The sequence below is a fragment of the Mauremys mutica genome, chromosome 7 (genome assembly GCF_020497125.1).
Source record: "Mauremys mutica isolate MM-2020 ecotype Southern chromosome 7, ASM2049712v1, whole genome shotgun sequence".
Lineage (NCBI taxonomy): Eukaryota > Metazoa > Chordata > Testudines > Geoemydidae > Mauremys > Mauremys mutica.
The window spans coordinates 95,566,494-95,579,616 of NC_059078.1; the positions used below are offsets into that span (position 1 = coordinate 95,566,494).

Genomic DNA, 13,123 nt, shown 5'->3' on the forward strand with positions numbered 1-13,123 from the left:
TTCTCCTAAGGTATTTCTCAACATGTTATTTCTTTAGTTCATATACTGTCCTTTTAAAAAAAAACACATTTTGCAGACAAAACACATACCATGCCAACCCATAAATACATTTTATTAAATCTTTGGCTAACTAAATTAGCACAATGAACCCAAGGGTGGCGAATGGAACATATGAGACACACTATCTAGAGCCGGTGCCCCCCACCAGCCTGCCTTGGGCTCTGATCCTGCAAATACTTGTGTATGTGTGTATATATATATATATATATATATATCCTCACTATATGTTCCATTCTATGCAGCTGAAGAAGTGGGCTACAGCCCACGAAAGCTTATGCTCAAATAAATGTTAGTCTCTAAGGTGCCACAATTACTCCTGTTCTTTTTGCGGATACAGACTAACACGGCTGCTACTCTGAAACCTGCAAATACTTGCAAACCTGAATAGTTTTGATCAGGAGAGTGTCCCCCGCCCCCCACTGCAGGGCCGCCCAGAGGATTCCGGGGGCCCGGGGTCTTCGGCAGCGGGGGGCCCTTCCGTTCCTGGACCCGCCGCCGAAGTGCCCCGAAGACCCGCGGCGGGGACCCCCCCGCCGCCGAATTACCGCCGAAGTGGGACCCGCCGCCGAAGCGCAGCCCGGTCTTTGGCGGTAATTCGGCGGAGGGGGGCCCCGCCTCGGGTCCTCGGGGCACTTCGGCGGCGGGGCCCGGAACGGACGCGCCGCCCCCCCCCCCCCCCCGCCGCTGAATTACCGCCGAAGACCGGGCTGAACTTCGGCGGCGGGTCCCGCTCCGTCTTCGGCGGTAATTCGCCAGCAGGGGGTCCTTCCGCCCTGGAGCGGAAGGACCCCCCGCCGGCGAAGACCGGGAGCGGCAGAAGCTCCTACGCCCGGCCGCACAAGAGTTTGCCGGGCACCCCGGAGCGAGTGAGGGGCCCCGCTCCAGGGGCCCCGAAAAACTCTGGTGGGGTTCCCCGTGGAGCTCGGGGCCTGGGGCAAATTGCCCCTCTTGCCCCCCCCTCTGGGCGGCCCTGCCCCACTGAACCCATCCTGGGCGCAGTTATTCACAGTGCAAGTGTCTGCAGCCTTATCAGGCCCTTATCAGGACGGTCCATCCACAGAAGGTTTGGTAGGATGCGGCCAAGCAAGGAGATGGGAACTCGGTACGAGGTGGGGGCTTTGCCTTGCCACATACCTGTCCCATTGTCCGCGCGGCGGGAGCTAGGGGCGAGCCCGACCCCGCGCTTTGGGGAGGGGGCTCCTGCGGCGAGGGCCAGCCCGACCCCGCGCTTTGGGGAGGGGGCACCTGCGGCGAGGGCCAGCCCGACCCCGCGCTTTGGGGGGGGGGGGCTCCCGCGGCGGGGTCCCCTGTTCTGGCGCTGGCTCCATCCGGGAGGACGGTGCCCCGTGACTCCCAGGCGGCGTTTCCAGGCTCGCTCCCTGCAGCCGGACCGGCAGCGGGGAGGGAGGGGGGGAGGCTGTTCCTGCCATGCTGCTGCCTGAGTGGCAGGGCGGGCTGCGGAGCTCCTCCTCCCCGTGCCTGGGGCCGCGGCTCGGCTCACTGCGGCGGGCTCGCGTCGGTAGCCGCCGAACCAGCTCCGCTCTGCCGCAGGGGCCGGGGGCGCCTGTGCCCCGCACCGCCTTGGGCGTGGGGCTGCCCGGCCCCGCTGCTGCCGACGGGGACGGGACGCCCTGCCTGCGCGCCGAGCTCGCTGGAGCGCCCGGGCGGGACGCAGGCGGCAGGGCAGGGCATCCCCCTGCCCCGGGAGCCGGCTGCTGGCCGCCGGGAGCCGCCCGCCTCAGGCTCGGCCCCTCGCATCGCGTTCCGGTGCGACGCGCCTGCCGCCCGCAGCCCCCGCCCGCCGTCCCGCGGATGCGAGCCCCAGCAGCCTGCGCCGGGGGACCAGCCCGGCTTCCTGGTAAGAGCCTCCCCCCGCGCGCGCATCTGCCTCTCCCTCCAGCGGGGCGCTGCGGCGGCTCCGGGGCGCGCAGCGCAGGGACTGGGGCGCCGCCGCTGGCTGCAAGGGCGCAGATGCGCTCGGAGCCGGCGTGGGGTGCGTTGGGAGGAAACGAAACCTACCGCATCTGGGGGTTGCTGGTAAGGGGGGGAGGGTAAGACAGAAATCTCCTCCCTAAAGAATCAGGAGCTGTAGGGGGCGGCATCCCCTTCCCTTGTGCGCCTATTGTTATTGGCTGCAGGTGTAGTAATGGCACATTGGGTAGCCAGGGGTGCAGCCCCTGTCATAGGTGCTGGGACTAAGGTGCTGCCACACCCCCTGGCTTGCAGTGGTTTCCATTATATCCAGGGTTTACAGTTTGGATCAATGGCTTTCAGCATCAGCAGCCCCACTGTACAAATTGTTCCAGCACCCCTGGCCCCCGTAGGCAGCCGCAACCAGGAATGTCCCCGATCCATTAGCGATGGCGTCCTGTTGTACCATAGCCAATTCTGGGTCATCAGAGTGCCTTGACCAGTGGCCCTGTGGCAGAGGCACTGGAACAATTTGTACAGTGGGGGTGCTGAGAGATATTGAACCAAACTGTAAATCCTGTGTAATGGAAACTGCTTGAAGCCATGGGGAGAGGCAGCACTTCCAGGACCTCCAGTTCCAGCACCTATGCCCTGTGGAAAACAACAGCTGTAAGATGGCACCGATAGCATGCACCTGGAGAGACTCTGAATAGCATAACCCTGTGGCAGAAAGGGGGTCAACATCCGTGTTAGCTCTTGATGTGCCTGGGGCATGGCCAGCTCTGACATGGTGTCATAACCTATGACACTACATTTTGCAGGGCTAATAGGAATGGGCCAAATTCTGCCCTCACTGCCCTCCAGTGTAAATCTAGGAGCAAAGTTTGATCCAGTATTCTTTAGTTTTTAAAAATATCATGGTAATAGATTTTTTTTTAATTGCACACATTCTTAGGCCCTATATATGGTCTGGGCACTACAGTGGCATAACTGCAAAGCTATGCTGCTGTAGCATCTTAGCGTAGATGCTTTTTACATAGAAGGGGTTTTTGGTCAATGCAGATAATCCAGTTTTTCAGGAAGCAGTAGCTAAATTGATGGAGGAATTCTTCAATTCAACCCAGCTTCATCTACACTGGAGGTTAGGTTAGCTTAACTGTGGCACTCAGGAATGTAAATTTTTTTACACCCCTGAGCAATGTTGTTAGGTCAAATTAAATTTTAAGTGTAGGCCAGGCCTTATATATGCAGTCAGGCAAAAAACAGAAGCATCATGATAATAGATTTTTAAAAATTGTACACACAATCATGCAAAGAACATGATCAGTTTGGAAAGTGGAAGAAGAGGGTAAAAAGAATGAAATAGAAGCAATATTTAATTGTAGTGTCTGGAAACCTGAGACTTTTAAAGTATGCAGGTTCTTGTACTGTGGTCCATCACCCTAGTGTCTAAGTGCCTTTCAGGCTTGCATTAAGCAATGTGACTAACATCTGTCATGTGTTTGTTCTCTCATGCACTTCCAAGGGGGAAAAGTGTGTAGTAGAGTGTTTTGTTTTGGAATTTATTTAAATATATTTATTTAAATAGTCACATGTTGCTATGTGTTTGTCAGAGAAGGTACGGCCAAAGAAATGTGCCTTGCACTTGAAATGGAAAGTTCATGATGGTTCTTATTTCTTGGGGGAGTTCATTCCAGAGTCTTTGTCTGGTCCCCCAAAAAGCTTTGTCTCCTGCAACGATGAGCTTTACCCTTAATATGAGTTCCATGGTCTTAGTGGAGTGCAGTTGTTGACCATGGTATGTATCAGGGGCAATGGAAGGTCCCTAAAAGTGAGGGGGGGCCACCGGCACCCGAACTGTCTCCCCAAGCCTCGATGTTGCTCCTTCTCCCTGAGCACCCGTTGCGCCTCTTCCCTGGAGGCCCCTCCCATCTCTCCTCTTTGCCCCCCCCATCGCTCGTCCTTATGGCTGGTAAAAAGTGGGGGGCATAGCCCTCCCACTTTTAAAAGTGATGGGGCCTTGGCCCCTTGGCTCCCCCTGTTCCAGCACCTCTGGTATGCATCCTGAAGCTTAAGTGGATCTTCTAGATATCCTGGGCCCAGGCCATAGAGCACTTGAACATAAAGGCTAAGACCTTGAACATGATTCAGTATTCTATGAGAAGTCAGTATAGGGAATGGAGGACAGGTTTTAGCTTTTACGGTAGCCTATGTTGCTGAGTGTTGCAGGGCTGGAGCAGCCACGGAAAAAAATTAGCAGGTACGTAGCACCCACCGGCAGCCAAGCTCCCCTCCCACACCCCCCCTCCCTCCCTGCCAATCAACTCTTCCCCCTCCCTCCCAGCACCTCCCGCCCACCACAGATCAGCTATTCTGCGGTGTTCAGGAGGCGCTGGGAAGGAGGAGCAGGGATGGGGTGCTCTGTCGGGGGAGGGGACAGAAAGAGGCGGGGAAGAGGTAGGGGGTGTAGGGTTGGAGCAAGGGGTGGAGTGGGGACAGGAAGAGGTGGCAAGGGTGGGGGGACGGGGTGGAGTGGTGGTGAAGTCTGCAGCTGAGCACTCCTGGGGAAAATTAGAAGCCGGCCCCTGTGGTCCCATAGCCAACTTGAGATGGTAGAAAATGTTTCTTGTAGATACTGCTTAATTATAATCGCACAAATTTTACTGAACATATCACAGATAATATTGTGCCAATTAAAATAATTGTAAACATGAGATTTTTATTTTAAAATATTGTGATAATGAAATAAATAATGGGATGTAATGGCTTAATCCTGCAAACATACATAGAGTAACTTTACTGAAGTGAGTAGTATAATAAGACTTCTCATATGAGTTAACTTACATGCATAAAATATGCGCAACATCAGGTCCTAAGGCATTTCCTGGAAATTGATTACCATCTTAGGGAAAATTGATAGCCCAAGGTGAAAAGATATAATTAAATCCTGGGCTGTTGAGGGAATGACAAGGCAAATTTTGTTAAAAAAAACTTTTAAAAGTTTGATAAAAATAAATACTGAGCCTTTGTTTTCTTTAACATTTAAACAAACAGGTTTCGTTGTACTTATCTGACTCAGATGTTATTTCCTTGTCAAATATTATATTGATACTGTGTGTTACTTTCTAATTAATGTATTTTTCTTTATTTTTAATAAATAGATAAATGTTAATCTTTAAGAAAAATTTTCTGGTCACAATTTCCAATGTTAATGAAATTATCGCTTCATTATATCAAAGCAATGGGTGCTTGCTTCTAAAATTCCTGGTAGTTGGATATTATTTCCTGATTAAAAATCATTAAAAATGATTAAAAATGAATCAGAAACCAGCTTTATATTATTTTTAAATAATACTTTTATCAATAAGATGATTTTTGCTTGATTGAAGGGAAAATGTTTTCTGCCTGTTCTTCCATTAAATTATAGGAGCTGTATCCCTAATTCTCCAATAAACAGTAGCTACCAATTAAATCTCCAAGTTGATGGTGGTGAAGGGAGGGATTATCACAATACCCCAATCTTATTTATTAATTTTATTTATTAGTGACTGGAAGAGGAAACCAATATTGATTATATGTCCTATATGAATGCAACACTATACAGAATAATAGCTTACATTTATGAGTAGTTACATTATTTTTTTTTCAGTTCTCTGTAAATTGTAGATTCTTCTGTAGCTCTGATTATCAGGTCAGAGGAAATGTTCAATATGGGTATTACTGAAGTAGAACACCTTTGTCTTAGGAAAGAAAAGTTAATTGTGCCCTTACTACCCATTGACAAAAATGTCTAGTTTCCCACAGAACTGGCTGAATGATGTTTGTTTAAAAAAAATTATTTGACAAATATGATACATAGTGAATATTTTTTTAAATTATTTGCCTGGCTCTGTTAAGTAGTCTAGAAGTATAATCCAGTCACAAGTGCCTTAAAAACACTATTCACAAGCCAAATTTAAAAGGATGTACTTTGCTCCCATTTACATGTTTACCCTACCTGTATATAAAATGAATTATCCACTAATCAAAGTGCCTGAAGTCAAAGGGACTACTGATGTGCTTAAAGTTAAGCACGTATGTAACTGTTTGCAGAGTTGTGGCCAGAATTCACACCTTTAGCAAATATATAAAAAATTAAGTGTTACAAGTATCTGCCAAATTTTTTTTGTAAGAAAAATGGTACTCGTTAAAGCACTCTAAATTCTTCTGTACGTGATTTTCAGTATGCTTATAAACATGAAATATTCTGAATCATCTAGAACAAATCATTTAGGTCAGAGGTTCTCAAACTGTGATCCGTGGACCACCAGTGGTCCGTGAGTTCCATTCAGGTGGTCTGTGGATAGTTCCCTCTAAGGTGTGCGCGTGGGCGGCTGCACATGAGAGAATGAAGGGCAGGCATGGCTCCACTAATTAGATACCTGGACCCCGGAGAAGACACACATGTAAGGTGAGGTGGTGGCCTTGGGGGCAATAGGAGGTAGGTAGGATGCAGTGGGGTCAGAATAGGGGGTGGGGGGAATTTGGGATGTGCAGGGCTGCGGCGGCCAGAGAAAGAGGTGACTTTCCCCAGCTTGGGGGCTTCGGCTGTCAGGGAGAGACCCACCCCGCCTTCTTCCCAGCCCCAGCCTGGGGACTGCGACTGCTGGGAAGAGACAGCCTTCCTTCCCAGCACCAGTTCAGGGGCTGCCGCAGCAAGGGAGAGAGGGCACATCCATCGCATTAGAAGGGTAAAACTACTGATATGAAAATATGAGTTGTGTGCTTTTATTTGTAGAAAAAAAAGTTTATTATTATTACGTGTTTTTTAGATCGCGCTTTTATCCAAATCGCTTTACAATAGTTAGCTAATGGTACAAACAACATTTGCTAATCTAATTAAGTGGTCCGTTGAGACCCTCCGCAATTTTCAAGTGGTCTATGGAAAAAAAAGTTTGAGAACCACTGATCTAGTTTGTTGTTGTAGTAAACTTAATATTTTAGAATGGGAACGGCTAACCGCAGCCACTGGGAGGTGCAAGCGGTCGTACCTGCGGACTCTCAGGTAAACAAACATCTCCCGGCCTGCCAGGGGCTTAATCTGAACAAGTTGTGAACCAAGTTTGGGAACTCCTGGTCTAGACTGAGCACTGAGTCCCATTGGGTAGATAGAAAGATTAACCTAAATAATCTATACAGAAGCCCCTGGAACCCCATAAAATGTCCCTAATCCATGAACTATTGGAACTCATTTACAAAGCATTTCTTAAACATTACATGAATATATTGTCTCATATTATAGAATTAGAATTTATAATCCCTATTCCATGATGAGATGTCTTTGAGCTATAATGAATCTTAATTAAAACATCTTTAGATAGGTGTTTTCCTCAAAAAGCATTTTATAAAAAAAATCAGATTTAAATTTAAAAAAAATCCATTTTTTTTAAATAATTGTTTTTTATCCACCCTGCGTAGGAGCGCTATTCATAGACCATAACCTCACTGTGCCAAGGCAATCTCCCCGAAGAGGACAGGGATACTGCCTTGAAACTATGCAACCAGCAAATCTGCAAGGAATGCTGCATCCAACACAGCAGGTCCTAGCAGTCTATGAAGTGTGCCAGTCCCTCCATGCTGCTCTTTGCCGCTTTCTCATTTACCTTTGCAAGGTCTTCCACCCTTTAGTAGGTCACAAGACACAGTATGAAGATTAATTTTGCAAGTAGTATTTTAACTTGGTTGATGCTGGTGGCACCATTTCTGGTGGTATTTCTGCTGCTTAGTCAAGGAGTTTGTCATGTGAAAATGACTGTTTCTTTGGCTTCCCCCGCTCTCTGGCCCCGCCAAGCTGTGATGCCCTACCTGTGCAGTGGTCTTGGGGAGGGACTTTAGCAGGTCTCTGAGGGGAAGGAGGCTGATGAATTTTAGCTGACACTTCTACTCTAGCCCATTTTCTTTGATTTTGGGGTTTTATCTGCTACTCCGTGCCTTTTTGTTTTCCTTTGGGGATTTTGACTGTGGGATTTTACAGACATAATTTTGATGGACCACTGGAAAGATGGTGTAATGAGGCATGTAATATAAATATATGAATGGCTAGTTCAGAATGTTGTTACTCCTAAAGGAATATCTGCTTCATGAAATTTTGGCACTGGTGATATTTTATCAATGTAGTAAAAAATCCTTTTCTGCTTGTCTTTTGAGATCTTTGTGCAATGTTATCTGAGGAAAAAAATACAACTTTTAGTTTGACACCACAAGTCAAGAAAAGAAGAATTCTCTTAATAACTTACATGTTAGTGGCCAGCAGTTAGCATTCTGAAAACTTTCCCTTAGAAATGACCAGCTGCTTGCCTCCCATGAAGAAACTATTACAGAGTATCTTAATACATTTGAATCCAGTCACGATTGGTTCAGAAAACTCAAATGAACAGGCATTGTGAGGGTTTTCCATAGTTTCTGGGAAAGCATCCATTCTCCTCCCTCACTAAACTTCTGGATCATGCCACAGCCACTATTACAGCCTCATGGCCCTTCGCTCATCCAGGGTGTGATGAGACATGAATTTCTCAATGGATTACTGGCTGCATACTTCCCCCAGAAGATGCCTTTTTTGCCTTCAGAATTTGGCCCTTTAGTGAACTAGTTTATGATAATTTGCTTCTTCAGTAGCGTCAATATAAAGGTGGAGAGCATGTGTACTAATATGCAGTTATTTATATACAAGTCCCCAGCTGTCTTCATTAGAAACTATGTGCACATAAAGAATGTAGGATAATTATTAAAAAATATGTGATTTGTTTGAAATGCCACTTAAAATACTAAGATTTGGAGAGCCAAATTTCTGTTCTGGAAGTCACAGTCTTGTTCTCAACTCCAACTGAAGTAAATAAGTATTTGAGGGCAGTATTTGGCTGTAAGATAGAGAATTTTGTTTCAGTTGGTTTGGCTGTAACCCCACAAGGAGAGGGGATGCTGGTTCCAACCCCCTATTCTAGTAGGGTCGTCTGTGCTGGAGGGTGGGTGGTGTCACTGGGGACGCCATTAAGGAAGTGTATCTTTAATTAATGATGAGATCTCTCTGTAGGTGCAATCTTGGCAAGAGCTGCACAGCAGATGTCTTGAAACCAGAAATAAAAAGTTGACTACTTGTCTGGCTGTTGTCTGTGTTCATGGAGTGTCAGGAATCTTAGCGCTGTCCCTGTGCCAGACTGGGCTCTGCTTGCTTTCTGGGCCACACTTCTCAGCTTTGTTCTCCCCACCCCACAGCAGCTTCCCCTCCACTTCTGGATGGAGACATGACCACATCTACACGTCATTGTGTTTTAATTCTTCATTTTAATCAGGACCTGTAATCGTATACGGGGGCGGGGGGAGAGGCGGGGTTTAAAAAGTGGTGTAGTCATTAGAAACTTTATATGTGATGTATTATTAGAGCTGAGCTTCACAATATTATGCATAAAATAGATGAAGATTAGAGTCCTGCTTTACACTTTAAAGCTATGTTGAATGAGGTTTACTACTGTCTTTGTCACTGAATTCAAATTTCACTTTACAATGAGTGGAATTTCTGTTTTCTTAGCAGTGGTAATTTTTCTTTTGCCTATTAAGCCATTTGGCATATCAACTGTATCAATATGTTGAATTGTAAACATGTGTCCAGAATTTTTCCATTTCATCTGTCTGCGTTTGTTAACCATTGATCTCAGCGGCTTGGTCTAGTGATCTATGAATTGAGCATGTAGATGCCACAAGGCAGGAAAAAACTGAAACAATACAGGCCTCATAAAGTTAAGAATGTGCCGAATAATCTAGGAATATAAAGATAACTTTAATATGTTGTTGTTAGTGCCCAATATAGCAAATGAATAGTCTGTGATTTACATTGAATGGAAATGAGAAAATCAGTAGTTAATGAGAAACTAGTTTTATTATCATGGACACAATACAGCTGAGTAAAAATTGTGTTGTCAATCTCCAGATTGCTGATAACTTGATTTGTGTGCTATTAGCAGTATTGCACCTGGATATCTGAGCCCTTGGACACACTGTAACAAATCTTTCTCATTGTATTGCTGAAGTATCTCTGTTTCAGAGTCAACCTTAAAGTGGTAACAGTGGTATTTTTTAATATAATATATGGAGATATACCTAGCTCATAGAGCTGGAAGGGACCTTGAAAGGTCATTGAGTCCAGCTCCCTGCCTTCACTAGCAGGACCAAGTACTGATTTTGCCCCAGATTCCTAAGTGGCCCCTTAAGGATTGAACTCACAACCCTGGGGTTAGCAGGCCAATGCTCAAACCACTGAGCTATCCCTCCCCCCATGTAAAAAGTGAATCTGTTCCAGAAAGAAATCTGTTGTTAGAAAACAAGTAAAATAGATGGTCTTGCACCAAAAATTGAACTTCAGTAGCTTTCTTATTCTGAAGAATTGCAAACTAACTTTAAAGTATAAGTCTTGGAAGGCTTAGTATACCCTTTCAGCTGCTTTTAAGGAAAAATCTATTTTAATTTCACTCACATTTTCTTGTAGAAGTGAGGTTGAATTGTTTGACTGTAAAGAGTAGCACAGAGAGGTTTAATCACTTGGACAAATGGTGCCAGGCTTATGCCCCCTAGCACTGCACATAGGGTCCTCTCCAGGTAGGATCTCCCCCTTTGTGCTAATTTGCCATTGCAAAACTATACCTCTCTGCCACTAAGCCGGCAGGGAAGCCTTGCTGCAGGTTTAGGGTTGCCAACTTTCTACTCACACAAAACCAAACACCTTTGTCCTACCCCGCCCCTTCTCTGAGGCCCCACCTCTGCCCCACCCCTTCTCTGAGGCCCCACCCCCTCATTCCATTCCACCTCCCTCTGTCTCTCACTCTCCCTGCCCTCACTCATGCACTCATTTTCAGGAGGTTGGCGTGTGGGAAGGGGAGAGGGCTCGGGGTGTGGGCTCTGGGGTGGGGCCAGGGATGAGGGGCTTGGGTGGTGTAGGAAGGTGCTCCGGGCTGGGGCCATGGGGTTCAGAGTGTGGGAGGGGGCTCTGGGCTTGGGCTGAGGGGTTCAGAGTGTGGGAGGGGGCTTTGGGCTGGGGCAGGGGGTTGTAGTGCAGGAGGGCTCCAGCTGGGGGTACAGACGTTGGGGTGAGGCTGGGGATGAGGGATTTAGGGTATAGGAGGTGCTCCAGGCTGGGACCAAGGGATTCAGAGGGTGGCTAGGGGGATCAGGGCTGGGGCAGGAGGTTGGGGCACTGGAGGCTCCGGGTGGCACTTACCTGAAGCAGCTCCCAGAAGGAGCGGCACATTCCCCCTGTGGCTCCTATGCGGAGGCGTGACCAGGTGGCTCTGTGTGCTGCCCCGTCCGCAGGCATCACCCCTGCAGCTCCCATTGGCCCCGGTTCCTGGGCAATGGGAGCTGCAGAGCTGGTGCGGCAGGTGCAGTGTTCAGAGCCCCCTGGCTGCCCCTACACATAGGAGCTGGAGCAGGGACATGCTGCTTCTTCCAGGAGCCGCACAGAGCCACAGCAGGCAGGGAGCCTGCCTTAGCCCTGTTGTGCCACTGACAGGACTTTTAATGGCCCTGTTAGCCGTGCTGACCGGAGCCGCCAGGGTCTCTTTTTGACAGAGCGTTCCGGTCGAAAACCAGACACCTGGCAACCCTATACAGGTTATGCACAGAGGAGACGGCAAAGACTGGGCAGATATAGGTGGAGGCTGGGATGAAGCACTTCATCCCTCTTCTGGTTCATGGAAATTATGTGAAAAGAATATAACCCTGCCCACTATAATGTCTCTTGTATTGCTCTCCAGCTTTCCAGTTGAGGTGGTCATAGGGACTGCCAGGGCTCAAGGGAGACTCTGCTAGTCAGTTCAAATGGTGGTATGCTGCTGATTAGAAGCACTGGGGGCAGAGCCTGCATGGAGGCAAGGTTCTCTAAATGGATGACATGGATTCCTGGGGATCATCCAGACTTATCTTCCATCTAAATTAACAGAACACTGCCATTGTGGGCCGAAAGAGTTAAAGGTGCCAGCTACTGTCCATGATTAAAGACTTTGATACATAAAGACTTCGGCCTGCTTAAGACCATGGCAAACACACTAAAAAATTAATCAGTCATGACTCATGGACAGATGCTTTCCGACAGTTGGTCAGCCACAACAGCTATTGCTCTGGATCCTGACTTGCCTCCCTGGGCAGAGACATCATTTGGTTGGTCTGGTCAGGTCCTTCTCCTTCACTGGTCCTTCTCTGACTGAGCAGAACTGGATAGGCTGTCTCCTCTCGCCATGATGCTGCCATGCGGTTAATTTCAGGATCAGGTGAAAAGCAGAGAGCGAGAGGACAGGTGAAAGATAGCATGGGCAGGGGGCAGAGTTGGAGGGGAGCTGGGCTGTGCAAAATGAGGCACACGAAGGAAGGGAAAACTGAGCAGGATCTCATCTGTATCATGTTGGGACCCTCACTGATACAGCAGCTATGGTTAGGAGTGTGCCACTTTCTGGGCATTAAAATGAAAAATCTCTTCACAGTGGCTGTTGTAGTGTTGGTAGTAGTGTTTCCCCCCATTCCCCAAAAAAATCTCTTTTAACGGGTCCCAAAAGGGGTGAAGATGGAATAGCTCATGCCTCATTATTTTGTCCACCAATTAGGTCTAATTTCTGGTTTCACCTGCCTCTTGTTTACCAGACATGATCTTAATACAGTCCTTGCACAGTATCAGTAGACCTCTTTGGTTAAATTAATTTAGTCTTTCTATCTCCTTCTCACATCTTTGTCTGAAACAGGCTGTTGCTCTCTTTACGCTAACTGAATCATTCTGGTAGTGAACACTTATTCCAAAAGCCCATGTTTATTTATAGACAGCCATCTTCTGTACAGACTGAACTGTTAGAAGGCAGCTGTTGCTGTTTTGATTATCTTCAAGTAATCTATAAAGACAGAGTTTCTGTCCCATGACTTAAATTTTCAAAGAAGCCTACGTTATTTAAGTGCCTACCTCCTATTGAAATGCAGTGGAAGATGGGCACTTAACTTCCTTCAGCTCCTTTGAAAAGCTCAGCCAGCCTGTACTTTCTGTACAAACTATTTATTTTTACTTTTGGGTTTGATACAGTGGATTTTAAAAATGTAGGGCAATGCCATGCCACTAATTTTTAAGATTACCACCTATGGTAAT

At 47.3% G+C, this 13,123-nt stretch overlaps 1 protein-coding gene across 4 annotated transcripts in view; it reads left to right on the top strand.

Moving 5' to 3' along the window:
• The first annotated feature begins 1,604 nt into the window (after nt 1-1,604).
• STAMBPL1 (STAM binding protein like 1) overlaps nt 1,605-13,123 on the top strand; it is a 37,124-nt gene continuing 25,605 nt past the window's right edge. For 2 of the 4 annotated variants that reach the window (XM_045024222.1, XR_006581074.1), the window contains exon 1: nt 1,607-1,918. The gene's annotated coding sequence lies outside the window, so the exon portion shown is untranslated. Of the gene's footprint in view, nt 1,919-13,123 lie in introns of all 4 variants that reach the window. The other 2 variants (XM_045024223.1, XM_045024221.1) reach the window with 2 other exon arrangements.